Source organism: Rhineura floridana, chromosome 15, assembly GCF_030035675.1.
Source record: "Rhineura floridana isolate rRhiFlo1 chromosome 15, rRhiFlo1.hap2, whole genome shotgun sequence".
NCBI lineage: Eukaryota > Metazoa > Chordata > Lepidosauria > Squamata > Rhineuridae > Rhineura > Rhineura floridana.
Genome location: NC_084494.1, coordinates 20,503,247 through 20,521,436, shown reverse-complemented (window position 1 = coordinate 20,521,436; position 18,190 = coordinate 20,503,247). Strand labels below are relative to the sequence as shown.

The 18,190-nt window shown below is 41.6% G+C and overlaps 1 protein-coding gene across 6 annotated transcripts in view; it reads right to left on the bottom strand.

The window, feature by feature from the left end:
• Positions 1 to 18,190, bottom strand: part of PTPRU (protein tyrosine phosphatase receptor type U) — a 580,511-nt gene that overhangs the window by 312,870 nt on the left and 249,451 nt on the right. The gene's annotated exons all lie outside the window — the stretch shown is intronic.

Genomic DNA, 18,190 nt, shown 5'->3' with positions numbered 1-18,190 from the left:
CTCTTTTTTTTCTGCCCATGGCAGCCGTTTTGTGCTAGCACCCACAGCACTTTATTAAGGTATGAATACTACTGCCTCATTTTATTATTATTATTATTATTATTATTATTATTATTATTATTATTATTATTATTATTATATTAACAACAACAACAATAATAATAATAACAATAACAATAATAACAACAACAATAATAACAATAACAATAACAATAATAATAATAATAATGATGATGATAATAATAATAATAATAATAATAATAATAATAATAATAATAATAATAATAATAATAATAATAATAATAATAATAATAATAATATGAACTAGCCGTTCCTTACTAGCAAAGCACACATTAAGGCTGCCATGAGGAGGATACTGAAATGCGCCTCTCTGTATGGTGAGGAGTTTTGACATTACAGATTTCATAATGTCTTCCCACCCATCTCAAAACTTCATCAGCAGCCAGCAACTCTGCAATTCAGTAGGAGAGAAAAACCTTTTCTATTGGCCTCTGCCAGGGCTGGGCCATGGTGAGCCAGGAACCAGAAGCTGTAGGCCAAACGCATAGTCAGAACTGAAGAACAAGTCAAGATTGAAGGAGAAAGCAAGAAGCAGGATCAAGCAGCAAGCCAGAAGTCAGGATCAAAGAATAACCAAGGACATAGGAACACACCAAAGCTCAGAAACACCATGTTCACTGAGCAAAGCTTGGGTGACTTCTGTTTCTGTGAATATGTGAAGTACAGCAACACTTTGCAACACTAAAAAAAAGCTTCAAAAACAATAATGGCACTGACTGTTCTGCAGAATAGTTTCCAATGGACATGAGGAGTGTCTCAGTTTGCACAAGATAAAACAGTGGGAGGTGAAATATATTCTAGCAAAATTCTAGGTGTGCTCTATGTTTTTAATTGACCATGCCCACCTTTCCTTACGTGGAGTAGTTTAAGCATAGCAGGTGGAAAACATGCATCTTGGGCAGGCCAATATTTTTCCCAACAGCTGGAGTCATTGTTCAAGTAGCAGCATATAGTAATCAGTCAGATTTTACATCAAACTGCAGTTTCAGATTCAACTGTTAATGCGCCCCAAATAGAACTAGAATATAACCTCCAGTTTGAAACACAAAAGGCTGTCTTCGCCATCAGATGACATTGACCAATAAAAAGGCTTTGAAATTAATAAAAATAAATTTGACACAGATTTCTAGGATGAATAATGAGGAAAATAAAATTTTCTAGATTAGATTCTACTAATGTAGAAACATTAGTAACACAAGAAAGAAGCAAAGTAAGAACACCAACAAACATACAAACATGCAATTCTCCATCTTTGGAGATGGCAGGTGTTGCCGCTACTCACAATATGCTCAGAGGCACATGTGACCAAATTCTTCCAAGCTACACAGTAAGTGGATTGGACTGTGAAAGACCAACCCAAATTGTGTTTGCATTTTGACAAATTAGTTGGGCAGTCCAATATCTCAGAGAGGAGGTCAGGTCTCCTGCTCCCCTGGTGCATTTACTATAGCTGCCCAAGTTCCCTGTTTTTTAAAGTTTGATAGAAATATCTGTGGGCTATAGGTACATTCTTAAACTGCAAGGTTTTTTGCCTGTTATTGAATATATATCCATATGTGTGTATATACACATCTATCCATAAGAGTAATCAATCCAGCAACTGGAAGGAAAATATAATTAAAAAGCAGAAGGTGGTGGTTGAGCTACATCAGGATGAAATCTACTGTGAGAGTGTTAACAGACTTCATAGGCAAAGAGATAGAGGCCTAGAAGCAGCAAATGAGTGTCACTCCAAAGCAATTGCTGTTAGACTTCAGGTCCCTGGAGGGAAAAAGCTGAAAAGGCTTCTAGCTTGGCTATGAAGCCTCACAGGGAGGTGGTAGTGCTTCTCAGCAAAAGTCCAGCACAGGCCAAAAATAAATAAATAAATACATGTTATTCCCTGGGGAGATCCATCGTCCATCTTTGCTGTTACTTTCCAATCAAGCAGGCCCATTGGCCTGCTGGGCAAAATCGGAACAATACCAGAATCATGTTCAAGGCAAACAACACAGAAGTGAAGCATTCAGAAATGTGCAGCTTTGCCTTTAACCTCCTTTCAAGGACTTCCACTGTGCCAGGCAGTCACATTGCATTCATTTCAGAAGATGCACACACGCTGTGCTCACCGAGACCTTACTTATTCAGCTTCTCACTTCTTTGCCGCTTTAATGACATTCCTCTAGAGAGGAAAATTTCTTTACTTTTTTTTTTTTGCCTGAAGACAAAAAAGCAGTGGCAAAGAGCATCAGGAAGGGACAATTTGGGGCTGTTCTCACCAATTCACTTTGGAATCTCAAAGAACCAGTGGAGACTTTTGGCTCTGATGTCAGTGGAGCTTTACTTTGAACTTTCAAGAAGCTGTCCAATGTGATTTTCAGTACCTTGGACAACTCCTTGAAAGTTCAGACTAAAAATGGGGCAACCCTAATGTAGCCACACCATAATGTGATGCACATCAAAATCAAAAGCGTTGCAGCCTAACTACTAGTAGTAGTAGTAGTATTAGCCACCCTTCATCAGCAGGCCCAGGGAAGATTATAACAATTTAAAATTCAGTATTAAAAACAGTCAAAACAAATTACAGACACAGGAAAAGGGTGGGTCCTGAAAACACATATGTCAGGTGTTGCAGGCCAGAGCAAAGAGGTGCATATTCAGCATTCGTGGAAAACTGTATAGTGAAAGTGCCAGATCTCCCTCTGTGGGAAGGGAATTCCACAACTTAGGGGTTGCTGAATGCCTTCTCCTGGACCACCGTCCCCCACCTCCAAACTTCTGAGAGTGACAGAACTACCAAGACAACCCCCTCTGCTGATCCTAATACATGAGAGGATCTGTAGGGAAGGAGGTGGTCTTTCAGATATTTGGGGCCTAAGTTGTTTGGAATTTAAACACTAGCATGAGCACCTTAAAATGGGCACAGAAACGGACAGGCAACCCACTAGAAATGTACTGAGATCTCCTCATCCAATGATCTCTCAGAAGGATAATGTAAAGATGCTATCTGTGTTTTCTGCTATGCCTGTTAAGAAAATAAACGACTGTTAACTGTATGAGAACATCCTCAATGGTCTCATAAGAGACCCTGGTAGGCCCATACCAATATATGTGCCATTTGTTTTCATTATTAACGTTTCTAAAAAATAAAAAGTATGCAGACTTCTTGGGTGTGTGGACTTTCTGCACAAGTGGGCAAAGCAATCCCTTGCATGAAACTCCTCCAAACCCCACTCCAGCAAGAATGTTTTTAAACTGTCGCTGGGTTTTAGAATATTTTTAACTTGTAACGGCATTTTAGAATGTTTCAGCTGTTTTTAGAATGCTTTTGCTGTTAAATTGTTTTGTTAGGTTTGCCGCCCTGGGCCCTTCAGGAGGGAGGCCAGGATATAAATTTAATTGATTAGTAGCAACAACCAACAACATGATAATCTGTCCACATGCAATGGGTGGGCAGCCTTGTTGTGGAAATAGCAACAACTGCATATTTGTTACACAAATACCTTAATAATGTTGCATGTTAAAAACATGAAAAGACCCACAATTACTTTTAGCAACATATTAAGTCATTTGGCTCTCAACTATGCGAGAAGATGCTTATGCTAACTTGAATTCCAGCCCATGGTTGTATCAACCATCCCTGTTGTCCAAAATGGAGATATACTGCAGCTGCTTTCATACATTCATTGTAAGTATGGAAGTGGGAAACAAGATCATGATTGTTATCCATCTCCATCAGGAGCAGGGAACCTTTTTGAGACCAAGGGCCACATTCTCTTCTTTGCAACCTTCTGGGGACTACATGCCAATGATGGGTGTGATGTTCCTGTATTAATGTATATATGGTAAGTGCTGTTTGTATAGAAGATACATGGTAAGTGGAATGAAAGAGGAGGGGGGAGTAAATGAGCAGTAGAATGCTGGATGATTGGCTGAGTGTTTGAATGGCTGAGAGTATAAATGGAAGGATGACAGTTGAATCTGTGTGGACGTTGGTGGGTTGTTTGAGAGGTGTTTGGTGGGGTTTTTGAGAGGAGATTGTGTGGAGAGTTGGTGGATGTGAGGAAAGTGTGGAGTTCGGATTAATACTAAGACAAGTACCACAGGAATAGATGAAACCATATGCTTATGTGCCTTTATAAAGTAATCTTGTTATTTCTAATATTTAATAAACACTATTTTGGTTTACCGGAGGCCTGATCCTTGGCTGGGGAATATACAGACCAGAGGGGAGGGCAAGGTACTTACCAAGGCTGAAGGGAAACTGTAACAATTGGTGGCAGCGGTGAAGGGAAGAATATAACACCACAAGTATCCAGAGCAACCCAGAATTATATGCATTCTATATAGATCAAAGGGATTGGGACAGCTTAAGCACGCAGTCACAGAGGTAACCTGATTGAGAGAGACTCAGGCAGAGTCTCTGGGAATACTGGTTATAGGACGTGACTGGTGGTGCTGCCTAGCAGGGGGATCTGTTGAGATCTGTGCTAGAGCGGAGAGATAAACCTTAAAAAAGGACAGTCTGGACTGGTGGAGTCCCTGGTGGTGCCTAGTGACAGGCAGTAGCCACGAGCAGGTAGGAACCTGACAGGGAGAGCCAGGGAAGGGCGTCACAATGGGCAGTGCCATTGGCAAAAGTGGGGAAAACACTGGATACTAATGTTACCTCTGACCAGTAGTCTAGTTTCTGCACACACTCACACACCACTCTCAGTCCTCCATCCAGGCAACCAAAGTTCAAGGGCACATTCCAGCCAAGCAAAAACAATTAAGTAGGGGATGATATAGGGCTGGTGAGGGGTGTGGTCTGGGGAAGGAGATGGCCTGCGGAGAATCCCAAGGGACAAATAGAGAGGCCTGAAGTGCCGTATTTGGTCCCTGTTCTATGGTTCCCCAACCTTGACCTACACCCTATGTGTGTGTACACATTGCACGTGTGTAGGCTCTGTGCCATTGGGAATCCTGCAAAAGGCAGAGTCCCCAGTCACACACAGGCTCTGTTCAGACCTTCAACTGATCACACAGACATTGGGCAACAAGGACAATGGACTTAATTATGCTCCTGTTTCCAGGCATTCAATTTGTGCACAATTACTATTTGAACTGGGCTAGTATGAGAAAACAGAAGGTTGTCCCCTAGCCATTGAAAGAATTGAGTCATTCCAAAAAGCCTGGCCCTTTCTAGAAGGGAGTTCAGCCTGCACTGGAAGATGAAAAGGCCCACTATTCATGGGCAGTCTAGGTACTCAGGCATCTCATGCAGTTAAACCAGAGGTAAAATGCAGGGAAAAGCCCAGCACATCTCTTTTTGTTGTTGTTATGTGCCTCCAAGTCGACTGCGACTTATGGCGACCCTAAGAATCAGCGACCTCCAAGAGCATCTGTCACGAACCACCCTGTTCAGATCTTGTAAGTTCAGGTCTGTGGCTTCCTTTAGCTCATCTCTTAGATCTCTCAAATCAACATTGGTACATCCCTCCCCTCTGACCATCACCACCCCAAGTCAGGCTGTCCCATCCATAAACTGCTTATTGTTTCACCTACTCAGATATCTCTGTGGTGCAGTTCTGTTCTCCCAACTTGTCCCTTTAACATTGCTTATTCTCCCCAGTTCTCCATCATCTGTAAATGGAGGAGTTGGTGCCCAAGCACTGAAGAAAGGCTATTATTCCCCACCTTAATGGCTCATCTCCAGCCTACTTCCACTGGGATGTCCTATCTCCAGCCCACTGTCACCTTGATTATTTCAGCTTCTAGACCATGGGCATTCTCCTAGCTACTAACTAGCTAGGAGTGGTTGGTCAAGCAAAGGCCTACCTGGGTTAAAATTCTTAAAAGTGGACTATTACTATACAGTCCTTTGCCCCCCAAAGTCTTGCAACTGACCATCTATGTTGCTACACATGAGAAGCGCAGAAGCCTGTTTGTAAGTAGCTACATTAGGCAATACAGATATGAACTCTTTTTGGTATTTTCTTGGACCATCATTCTGTCTCTTCCATTTACCCCTTCCTTTCTTTTTTATTCTTAATAACTTCATAAAATTTGGCAGTTGGGGTCTTGGGTCCTTCTGTGTCCAAACTTTCAAGGTTATTCCAACCTCTCACATGTCTCGTCACTTGGTTCATGCTATGTGTGTATATGAGTGGGATTTGACAGAGAAAAGGAAGGTACTTTGGTCTCTGGGAAAGGATAGGCAAGCTGGATGTTTTCTCTGCTTCCCCTTGTAAGAATTTGCCTTCCATATTGCCCTGCCTGTAAGGGACTATGTGTTTGAAGTCTTCTACTGAGCACATCAGAGAGAAGGCAAGGTTACAATCCCTCTCCTGCCATCCTAGCTGTTGTTCTTGTTGTTTATTAGATTCATTAGTTGCTTGTTACCCAAAGATCTCCAAACAACGTACAACTTTATTAAAAACAAAAGTAAATATGTCATACCATAAAACAAAATAATAAAGCAACCACCACCACCATACAGCCACAAAAAGCTTTGGCATCACACTCATATAAACATCATCATCGTAGGCTGCAATCTAATACACACTTGCCTGGGAGTGAGTCCCACTGAACACAAGGGAGCTTACTTCTGAGTAGACATGTATTGGATTGCAGCCTTAGTCTAATGCTGAAAAAATGTCAGTGAAGATGCCAGGCAGATCTCACTGCAGAGAAGTGAGGGAGTGAGGGTGTGTGTGTGTGTGTGTGTGTGTGTGTGTGAGAGAGAGAGAGAGAGAGAGAGGGCGAGAGAGAGAGAGAGAGAGAGAGAGAGACTAAGTTTAATCATACTGGCATAATTGATGCTTGATCTGACAAAAACTGTTCAACAAAACTGAGGCCGATTGTCTGCAGTTTTGATCACACATCACCATTATTAGAGAACAAGTGCAACTTTTCCCTTCCATGCTAAAGATGGTTATGTCCTAACTGAGAAAAGTTCCATGGCTGTCTTCACACCCCGTACATACCGTCATGTTCCTCCAGCCAGTAAATGCCAGAGTTATGAGCATACACACCAGGATAGACCTTTGTGAGGATTTTTGAGGTGGGTGGGTGGATATATAATGCCTAGTATTCTGGAATTCTAACCTTCTGGGATTATAAGAGATGAGAAGAGGTTAGACAAGAGAAGCTACATTTTTATTTATTTATTTTACTACATTTATACCCCACCTTTCTTTCATCATAGAAACCCAAGGCAACACGCATGTGGTTCCCAGGCGGTGTCCCATCCAGGCATTGGCTAGACCTGCTTAGCTTCAGCAAGGTGGAGACCTCATGGGCCTTCAGACCATAGTCTGGGACCCATATGTCTGTCTCAGCTACTGCTTGTCCTAGAATACCCATTACTGCCATTTTCTCCACAGAACAACACCCAGCCCAAACTGATCATCTGAAGTGGTGCAAAACAGATGTTTTCCAAACCACACCAAATCCCCCTTTACCCCCTCGACACAGAAAGCAGGACAATGCTCTCGTGCATTCCATACAAATGAAAATATCGAGGATTCATTCCAGATCTTTCACCAATGTCTGATTTTTGTGTGTGTGGCAGAAGAAAAAGTGTTTTTCTGAGTACATTACAGCAACGGAATAATGTGGAAGCACACAAAAAAATCTGGAAAAAATAGCAACTATACCACTACAGAAAGTAAGAGGAGGAAGGCCCTTAAAACAAAGCAGCATCTAAGCACCCAGCAGTATCCCACTTGCTATCCAAAGTGGTGTAAACCCAAAAAGGCTGTACCCGGTGCTATTTGCTTACATTTCAATTATCCTCAATTGAAGCAGTCAGAGATAAATCAGATCTGACATGGAATATCCATTATGATCTCCCATGATTGGATTGGTAGTTGCAGAGAGGGGGGATTGGATTGGGGCCCTCACAATGAGGGAAGGAGGGTTTAATCTTTTTTACATGCACCACTTCCCAGTTGAAACCAAGTCCTTTCCCAAGCTGCAATAAGCCACAGAGGGGGGAAATGATAGGTACCTGCATTGCACTATTCTTTTTTTCTTCCAGTGAGGCTTTTAGCAGCTTCAGGGAGATGGTTTACACTGGGAGCATGGCACAGAGGGAAAGGGTTAATTCCCTCCCCACACACATGCCTCCAGCTTCATAGCCCCAACCCAAATTAGAAAAAATATGCTGTTGGATCTAATCATTGACCTTCCCCATCACATCTAGATTGGTGCTTAACTTTTGAAAAAGCATCCCCCTGGTCCTGCACACCTCACAAATGAAAAGGGGACTGATCTTGCAGATAACTAGCTCTTCCTTCCACCACTGACGCCATGCTGGGAGAACAGCACTGGAAAGAAGTGGCGGCACTGCTCCCATCTCCGGCTGAGAAGAGAGTTCATTAACAGGCAAATCAATACACTGCTTCTTTTGTTCCAGAGTGCTCACCCAGCTCGATACAATTTGAGGGCAGTTTTAATTGACACTCAGCAACAGGGATCAGTCACTCTCTGTTTCCAGTGCTCTATTTGCTGGGAGAAAGCATGCATGTGTATATCAGTGTGTGTGTTTCCTAGTGTCATTCACTCAACCCCAACAACTCTTTTCCCAATCTCTTTTAAATATAAGGCAAAGCTACTCGAATACAAGGGTTAAGCCTACATCAGATAGACTTCTGAGGCAGTGGTGCAGTAGAGGAAGAACAGATCTAGGCCTTTTTTCAGAGCAGGAGGGGATTACATCCTCTGCCAAAGCGCCACAGTAGATAAATGGTCTGCCTTTCTCTAGCAAGTATAGGAGGTGAGGAGGCTTTCGAGTTTCATCGTGACAGGTTAGTATACAGCAGGTGGGGGGAGCTTTGGCCCTCCAGATGTTGCTGAACTGCAACTCCCATCAGACACAACAAGCATGATGGGAGATGTAGTTCAGCAAATATCAGGAAGGCCAATGGTTCCCCACACCTGGTGTGGAGTAAGCCAGAGAATGAGGAAAACTTTGTTGCATGATTGTTTGCATTTCTAATTAAAAGCTAAAGGCTGCATTTCAGCAGGCTGAAAAACATTTGTTAAAGCTTAATGTGTGTTTCAAGCTGAACCTATATAGTCACATTTTCCCTCATAAAATAAACATTTTTATGAACATACATTTCATCTAAAACTTCATTGCAAAATTCAGAGAAGTGCATAATTCACCAATAGCTGCGCTCTGATCCCCATATAAGTCCATGACCAGGTTGGTTCACTTTAAAATGCAGACTCGAGCAATTTACCCTTCGTCCACAAGAGTTACTTGAATTCGGTAACATAGACATGTAGCATTCTGCCATAAAACACTGCCAGGTGAACAGCCAAGACACAACAACTTCCCACCCCTCTCATAGTAAATTAAGAACTTTACTAGGATATCTTCCAGGAATATAGAAATCCATTATTGGTCTATTTAGTTCCGTATTGTCTACACTGACAGCAGTAGCTCTCCAGGGTTTCAGGCAGCAATCTCTCCAAGTCCTACCTGGAGATGCTGGAGAATTGAACCTGGTTCCTTCTGCATGCAAGGCAGATACTCTACTACTAAGCTACAGCTCTATAGACTCTGGCTACATCTATTTTTAGCAGTAGTAGTGATAGTATTTCAAGGGTAAACAGTTGTTAATTCTTCAGATATTGGCATTTTTATCAGGGGAGTCTCTTACAGGGCACTCCCATGAACCTACAACAAAAAAGTAGTATCAGAAGTGCCATTCATAACAGAGTAGTAATGTGTGCAGAGAATCTTGTCTTGTTTACGAGGCAAGACAAAAGAAGACAGCTCAGAAAGAAAGGAAATTAACTAGGATGTTTCACCAGAGCCAAGGTCACTTACAAAGAAAACAGAAGGGGTAAGGGAAGCCCAGTCTTTAATCAAGTTTTAATTCCAGGGCGACTCATGTCCAGTGCAAAGAACATGTGCTTCTCCTCCCCCATGCAGATTGTCGGAAAGCTGCAGCACAGCAAATCTCTTTCAATTCCACAAAGCGCTGCTGTGAAAATCCTCTACTGAGCGCATTAACAAGGTCTTCCTTACCTTAGCAAGCATCTTGAAAAGAGTCAACAAAGCCAAGCAGCTTCTGGCAACCAGGAGGTTACAAACACTATGGGGGGATGCCATCCAGGCTCAAGGGGGAGTGGGGCAGAGGAGCAGCAGTTTCCTACAACAAGGCCAGTGGACAATGGAAGGAAGGCATATAGCAGAAGCAGAGAACAAGGGCTGGAGTTGACCAGAAGGCTGTGCAGAAGAGCATCCAAGCCCAGGCCTGAAAGATAGCTAAGCATGCTCCACAGCTCTCTCAGGCAAGATTGCCACTTGAAAGGAATGGAAGGATCTGTCCATTTCAGTTCTGTCCCTTTCTCATTTTTCCAACCTTAAATTCCATTCTCTATATTTCTGAAGCAATCTGCAACTTTTAAAAAAAAGCTCATGAAAATTCATCAGCATTTTGGTGCGAATTTCCCCTAATAAACATTGGTATGCAGTTCTGACTAACACACACATTTCTGCAAGCAATTTCCCATAATATAATACATTTTTGTATGTTATCTTCACTAATGATACATTATTATGCACACTTCCCCCTAAAATGTTCGTTTTTGTAAACAGTGATTGGTTGGAGAACTGCATCACAAAATTTGGATAAGTGCACATTTCAAGGGACGGCTGTATTTCAGTTCTCATTGTTTTGGAAAGCGCAGATTTTATAGATTTGCCTTTAAGTGCAAACTGAACTGAATTTCTCACCATCCCTACACTGGAATTACAAAAGGGAAATGGCTGTTCCTCCCATCACAAATGTTGTGCCATATCCTGTTGCAAGGCCCCTTTAAAATCAATAGAAACAAAGTATTCAAGCACAGTTTGATGGATTCTGTCTGGACTAACAAAACATGATGCTTTTTTTTTTGCTCTGCAGGGCTGGCCCTTCCATTGGGCATAGCTCTCATGTACCCACCCACCCTTGGGGAGTTTTGTGCCCTGGTATTTAGAAAATCCAAAGTTATCAGCTAACTAGGAAATATAAAGTTCTCTCATGAAGAAAGTGTACCTGTCTGCCCTTCGCTGAGGGTACTGAACGGATTTTCACTGACAAACACTTAAATCCAGAAAGACTTGGGGAAAGACATTTATAAAAAGCAATTTGCTTTAAGCTCTCAAACATTTAGACAACAGCTAAATATGATACTGGGACACAGAAAATATTTAAAAAGACAATATAGCTGTAGTTGTAATAAGCAAAAACATATTTCAAAAGCTTTTTAAAAATCTGAAAGAGCTTGCCGCTCTTCAAAAAGTTATCCCAAAATTATATTTCTGAGTCCTCCCAGTAGAGAAGAGAAGATGCCAACATGAACCAGGAAGGAGATGTGCTGGCACAAGAACCAGAGGGGTTTGGGCTGGAAGAACCTAATTACACTATGAATTTCTAATGGGCTTTTACATAACAGTTCACAAAGCAAGGAAGTTCAGCATTTTTAGCTATTAATGCCCAGCTATGATCTGGAAATAATATTTCTTTGCCAACATGTCCCAAACAATAGATTTCCTTTAGGTGATGATGAAGATCTTTAGATGAAGATATCTGACTTTTAGCTCAAGTTTCAGCCCCCTTCCTTGGACCCCCATTGTATTGGGCCTAGCCCAACTATTAACAGCTTTGAATTCTACTAGTTCCTTCCCGAAAAATCTATCTACTCCTCACTCATTTACATCACAGGCAGACAATATTAACAGTACTATATTCACTAGGCTGCCTCTGTATTCCTTATCTCAGGGATGGGGGACCTTTATTTTAAGCCCAAGGACCACATGCCATTCTGGGCAATCTTCTAGGGGCCACATGCCAGTGGTAGGCAGGGCCAGAGGCAAAAGCGGGCAGACCACAAATATAAACGTTTCCTTTGTACACCAAGCTAGCTTCTACACACACTCACACGCCCCTCTCTCTCCCTCTACATAAGCAAGTAGGAGGCATTGTCAGAGTACCAGCCAGGAACTCTAAAAACACTACAGGAGAGTGTCAAGCAAGGCCAGATAGAGAGGCAAGGAGAGCTGCATTTGGCCCCCAGGCCTGAGATCCCTAACCTTATCAGAACTAGGGATAGATTCCGTCGCCGTCAATTCATCAATGATCCGCCAGCAATCCATTCTGTGCCTGCCCACCACCACCACCACCGAGAAAGAGGAGGCAGAGGAGGAGACAGGAGAGGAGCCCCACCCCCAACTGAACCATATAGTGGAAGCCTCAGTAAAGCCTCCCCAGCAGGGCCAGAAAAGCAGAGGAGGAGACGACACACCACAGATCAAATGACAGACTGCAGGATGGGATGGGCAAATAATCTGCTCAAAGCCCGACCCCCTGCCAAGGGCCTCCGCTCTATAGTTCTGTCCCGGGGGGCTCCTCTCCTGCCACCTCCTCCTCCATGGTGGCGGGGATGGGCAGGCATGGAGTGGATCCGCAGTGAATTGGTGGTGGGAGGATTCCATCCTTAATCTGGACCATATGTCAGCTTGCCCTGAGTTTCGGAATTTGCGTCAGATGTATGTAGGATGAGATTCCGGAACCAGCAACAAAAGGATCGCTTAAAAATAAAGTGAAAAGGGCACAATTGTTTTGCAAAGGCTGATGGGAGTTGTAGTTCAGCAACATCCGGAGGGCCAAGGTTCCCCAACCCTATCCTAGCAAATTCAACTGCACTTTCTCCACTGAAACCAGCACTAAAGCTTGGGGCAGGGGATGCAAAAAATCTTGTTCAATTCAATTCAGATTTGTTGCTTGTGAACATAATTCCTCACAATGTAGAATAGGGGTGAGGAATTGAATCCAGCAGCAAGGCCAGATCCTTAATTCCCCCACCACAGTGAGCCAATTTTGACAGGTGGGCAGGCTTGTACACCCATCAAAGTTCAAAGGGGCTCACTCCACTCACTGTAACCACTGATCAACTGATTAGTGTTTATAGCAAACCCCTTTGAAGTCTGAGAGGCTTCAAAAAGTGTGGGACAACTGGGCATGGCTTGGGGAAGATGGTTCACAGGCCAAATTAGGGCCTGAATCAACCTTAATTAAGCCCATGAACCAGGGAATCCCTACCCTAACATAAAACAATAAAATGGAGGGACAGGCATAATAAATGGGGCAAGAATTAAAACCAAATTCAGCATAAATCCATAAAAACCAACTTAAATGTGGCATTCAACCTTTCAAATGATTTGATTACCAAGCTCTTTACCTAGATGTAATGTTCCCTCATATGAGTTTCTGGGTTTAGTTTTGTAGGTAGCTATTGGCCATTATAAAACACACAAAAATAAAAATGAAATAATTGAGACAATCACATCTCTCCAGTAGTTTCAGAATCCTGTTATAAGAACTTAAGAAGAGCCCTGCTGGATCCGGCCAATGCCCTATCTAGTCCAGCATCTTGTTCTAACAGTGGCCAACCGGATGCCTGTGGGTAGCCCGTAAGCAAGGCCTGAGCAAGAGAGCCCTCTGCCCCCACCTGCGTTTCCAGCAGCTGTTGTTCAGAAGCATGCTGCCTCCAGCTGTGGGATCACAGCATAGCCATCATGGCTAGTAGCCACTGATTTATCTTCCATGTATTTGTCTAATTTTCTTTTAAAGTCCTCCAAGTTAAGAAGCTGAGAGGATGGAATAATGACATCACTATGGAAGGCTCTCAAGAATGGAATGCACCTGATGGGTGGATATACCATGTTCAGACATCCTTTCTTTCTCTCGCTCTCTGCCCTTGGGGTGAGTTTTACCTGCCTCTCAACACCTGCACCTTGTCACTCAATTAGCTAATGCCTTTCTCCGGAGAGACAAGTCATTTCCCCTCCAGGGCCATTTATCTATCTAGGAATCCAGTTCTTGCAGCTGCCAACTGAAAGGGAAAATTCACACATGGATGAGCAAAGCTACAATGAAACTCTTGCAGATTCCACAAATCAGTGCTTATGAAACATTTTCACATGATTTGAAGATGGTTGGAAAAAAGGATTAGTGGAAACTTCTTCACAGATTCACAGCTGTAACGATTCTGGGATGCTTGAGGAATTCATTGTTTAAGAATTGCTATACACAATGATGTGATCTGTAGCTCTCAGATGCATGTGAACTTAGGTATCCACAGGCCTTCTCTGAATGTTGAGACAAAGCTCTACGCTGTTTTTAAACATTTCAAAAATACAGGTTGAAATTTAAGAGAAAATAGATTCGGGTTTTTTTAATTCACAGATTAATGAAGAAACAGAATGAAATGGGATTTTATGGGGTGAGTGGGGTGAGAAAATGACATGGACCAAAAAAAAAGATTCACTCATCTCTACATGTATTGTTCTTTGAACTTTCCAGTGCATTACAATAACATCATTGTAAAAAGCTGGATAACATTCTGATAATACCCCAAATAAATTGTCCACGGCACTGTTGTTACTCCATGCCTAGTACTATAAGAAGTGAGGCCTGCAACAAAATGTTGCGCTGTACACCTACTTTATAACAGGAGTGCTCCTGTTTGGGACTTCAGGCAGCCATGCCTTCCTTCAGGATACTCCATGCCATTCCTCCCACCACCATGGTTTTCCTTTTTCCCCCTGTTCTAATGACTTTCAATATTCCATACCAAGCATGCTCAATTCTTACTGGGCTTGGTTTTTTGAAGGGAGGGGGTTGTCCCCTTCAATTTATTTATTTATTTATTTATTTATTTCAATTTAATTTTATTCAAATTTTCAAAACCAAAACAATACAAAAAGAAAAAACACAAATCCATAAGTAATACAAAAAAAGAAAGAAAAAAAATATAAAAAAAATATTTAAAAAATTGACTTCTGATTTATTTATTTATTTATTTATTTTTAATGATGTTCGTACTTCTGCAAACTTTGGGGGATCCTCCAAGCATGCTGATATCTGCCTCTTGTTTCTCTATGAACTCTCTTCGGCTCCATTTCTGTCTGCACAGACCATATCAGCTCTCTTTTAGAGGGAGTGACTGGACATAAGCTATAATTGCATCTAGCCACTGAAGAAGATAGAGAGGACTGATCCTTGTTATTTGTTTCTTAAGGAAGAGAGATGTGGCCCTTGGGTTCAAGCTTCTTCAGAAAATTAAAAATATTGGATCAATAAAGCCCTGACATTTCTCTCTAAAAAAAAGTGGAATCAGGTCATTGATTCTGCTACATAATGTAGAGAGGTCAAGCAGCATCCATCAATCTCCAGTAATGTTGTTTTCATACTGTGCGTTGCTCTGCATCGAGATTGTCTTGCCTTTGCAAAATGAGCTGGAAGATGGATTTGCCACCATCTTGGCAATGAAAGGTGGACCATTTCCTAACCAGGTTTGCAGCATCAATGTTCCTCTTCCAATAGAGGTGAAATGTGGACAGTGGCAGATGCTGGAGATTAACCTAAGAAGTTCAGCATAAGCAATCCTTTAAACCAGGGATGGGGAACCTTTGGCCCTCCAGATGTTGCTGAACTACAACTCCCATCATCCCTGGCCATTGGCCATGCTTGCTGGGGCTGATGGGAGTTGCAGCTCAGCAACATCTGGAGAGCTAAAGGTTTCCCATTTCTATTTTCAATGAAGTACTGAAAAAAATACAAATATTGCAAGACTTACAAATTAGAATTGCAGTAGGGTGGGGGGAAATTATTCTGAAAAAACCTCTGGATTAATGTGCACAGCTTGCTGAATGCACTGAAGAAGCAATTTGCACCCAGAGAAGGTACCATTAAAAACAAAATAATCACTAGGGATAGAAGGATCTGTCAATATTGTTTATCTCAGTTTCTCATTTTTCCAATCTTAAATTCAGTTTTGCAGCAATTGGCATTTTTTTAAAAAAAAAATCCTCATGAAAATTATTCAACATTTTAGTGCATTTTTCCTGATTTATTTATTTATTATTTGATTTATATCCCGCCCTTCCTCCCAGCAGGAGCCCAGGGTGGCAAATAAACACATATTTGCATGCAGTTTTGACTAGCGAACACATTTTGACAAACCATTTCTCCTAATATAATGCTTTTATTTGTATGTTATTTTCATCAATATATGCAACTGTATACACATGTTCACCTAATATATGCATTTTTGTAAACATTAGTTGGAAAACTACAAGGCAAAGTTTAGATAAGTGGGAATTTTAAAGGATGCCTGTGTTTTGATTCTCATATTGTTTTGGAAAGTGCAAATTTGATAGATACACCTTTATATATGTGAACTGAATCGAATTTCTTCCCCATCCCTATTAATCGCTCAGGGTGAGAACCAATTTTAACAGAACCAGTGAAGGATTTGTGCTTGGCAATAGAACGTTTCCCTCCCTGCTCCCCAAATCTGCTCTGGAGAGTTGGGGGAACCCCTAAAACAGATTTAGGGGATATGCAGGGGGAAGATAGGCATAGGCCTTTTTGTTGCACATGCAGCAATCCATGCGCTGATGGAACGTTCACATAGCACTATTTTGGATACAATGCTCCATGATTTCTAGGTGCAGATGGTGAATTCAAATGTGGTATCTACTACTGAATCCATTATGTTGTACCTAACAGTGACTACAACCAAATGCTGTAGCAGAGATGGTGGAACCTGTGGCCCTCCAGATGTTGTTGGACTCCAGCACCTATCAGCCCCAGCCAAAAAGTCAATAGTCAGGGATGATGGGAGCTGTAGTCCAATATCATATGGAGGGTCACAGGTTCCCCATTCTTTGGGCTATGGAAATAGAGGGAGAGTGTAGAAGCGGTGAACTACAACAGACTTCTCCACCTTTTATATTTTGTCCCCCATTTTCTAAATGTGTGGAACTACTAGCCCAAGACATTTTGCTGCCTGGATCAGACTCAAACGATGCCCTTCCACCAACACTTTAAAAAGTTCTGGTGCACCCTTTAGACACCAGCTCCTGCCTTCATTTTTCTCCCTGCATGATGTGGCTTGAAGCAGGTTGCTTTACCCTGCTAAATTGCAGGGTTGACACAGCTATTGGTTATTATTGACCCATATTAATATTTCACCTTCAAAGATTTTAGACAGCAGATTTTCTAGAACTCCCTTTCAAGACAGATATCATCTGTGTAACCACTCAGAGAATTAAACGGTCTCATGTGTTCTTTTACTGTAGTTTTTTTTTTTAAATCAGGAGGCCAGAGAACACATAATATATGCTCTTATGAAATGGTTTCCTGGTTGATCTCTAGAGACCCTTCTAAGCATCTTCCTTGAGGAGACCAATACATTTATTACCAAGCAGGTGACAAAATATCTGAATGTTGTCATATCTCTTAGACCTACTGTGATTGTTAGCTCTTAGCTTGCCCTTTTAAAAAATATTTGGTTTTATTGTGGCTGTGATTTTATACCTTGTGTTTTCTTTTGTGGGTCACTTTGCCATAATAAACACCTGACTGACTTCTAATTAAACAATGCCTCAGTTTTCCATCTCTGTGTTCTAGTTCTCTACAATGGAGTAAGAGTATTTTGACTTTAGCATTAGAATGAATACATCCCTTGAAGAGAAACAGGCATTTCATTGGCAGTTCTTAACATGGCACAAGTTAGAGCTCAGGTGTAATTCAGATGATAAATTAAAACATGTAATGCACCGACACTAGGGATGTGCTAGAATTCCTCCCAATTCAGATTTTGTACCTAATTTTCCATTAATTTGTTTATTCTCTATTGCAAATTGGAATTTTATGTAGCAATTTTCCATGGCTGTTTTAGAAAACTTTTTTTAGAAAGCCACCTCTAAAATATCAAAAATAATTATATCAATATTTCCTTTCATTTATCTATATTTCCTTTCAAAATATTGATATGTCCTTGAAAAGCATTGATATTAAAATCAATATTGTTTGCAAGGGAAAAACAGATTGGCAAAAGAAGCAGATAATGGACAAAGAATGAACTCAAATTGATACCAGCCTGTTAGGTTGATGGAATGCACCAGCCAACAGATCCCATCCCTAATTGACACATAAAGATTTCCACGTGACCTGGCTTCACAATGAAGGTTTCTTAAGCCATACACCATCTCCCAGCATGGTTGGGCAAATGCTGAGGTCCCCAAGCCCCAAGAGGGTCCTCGAGGGCTCACTGGCAATTCTTTTTTAAGGAATTG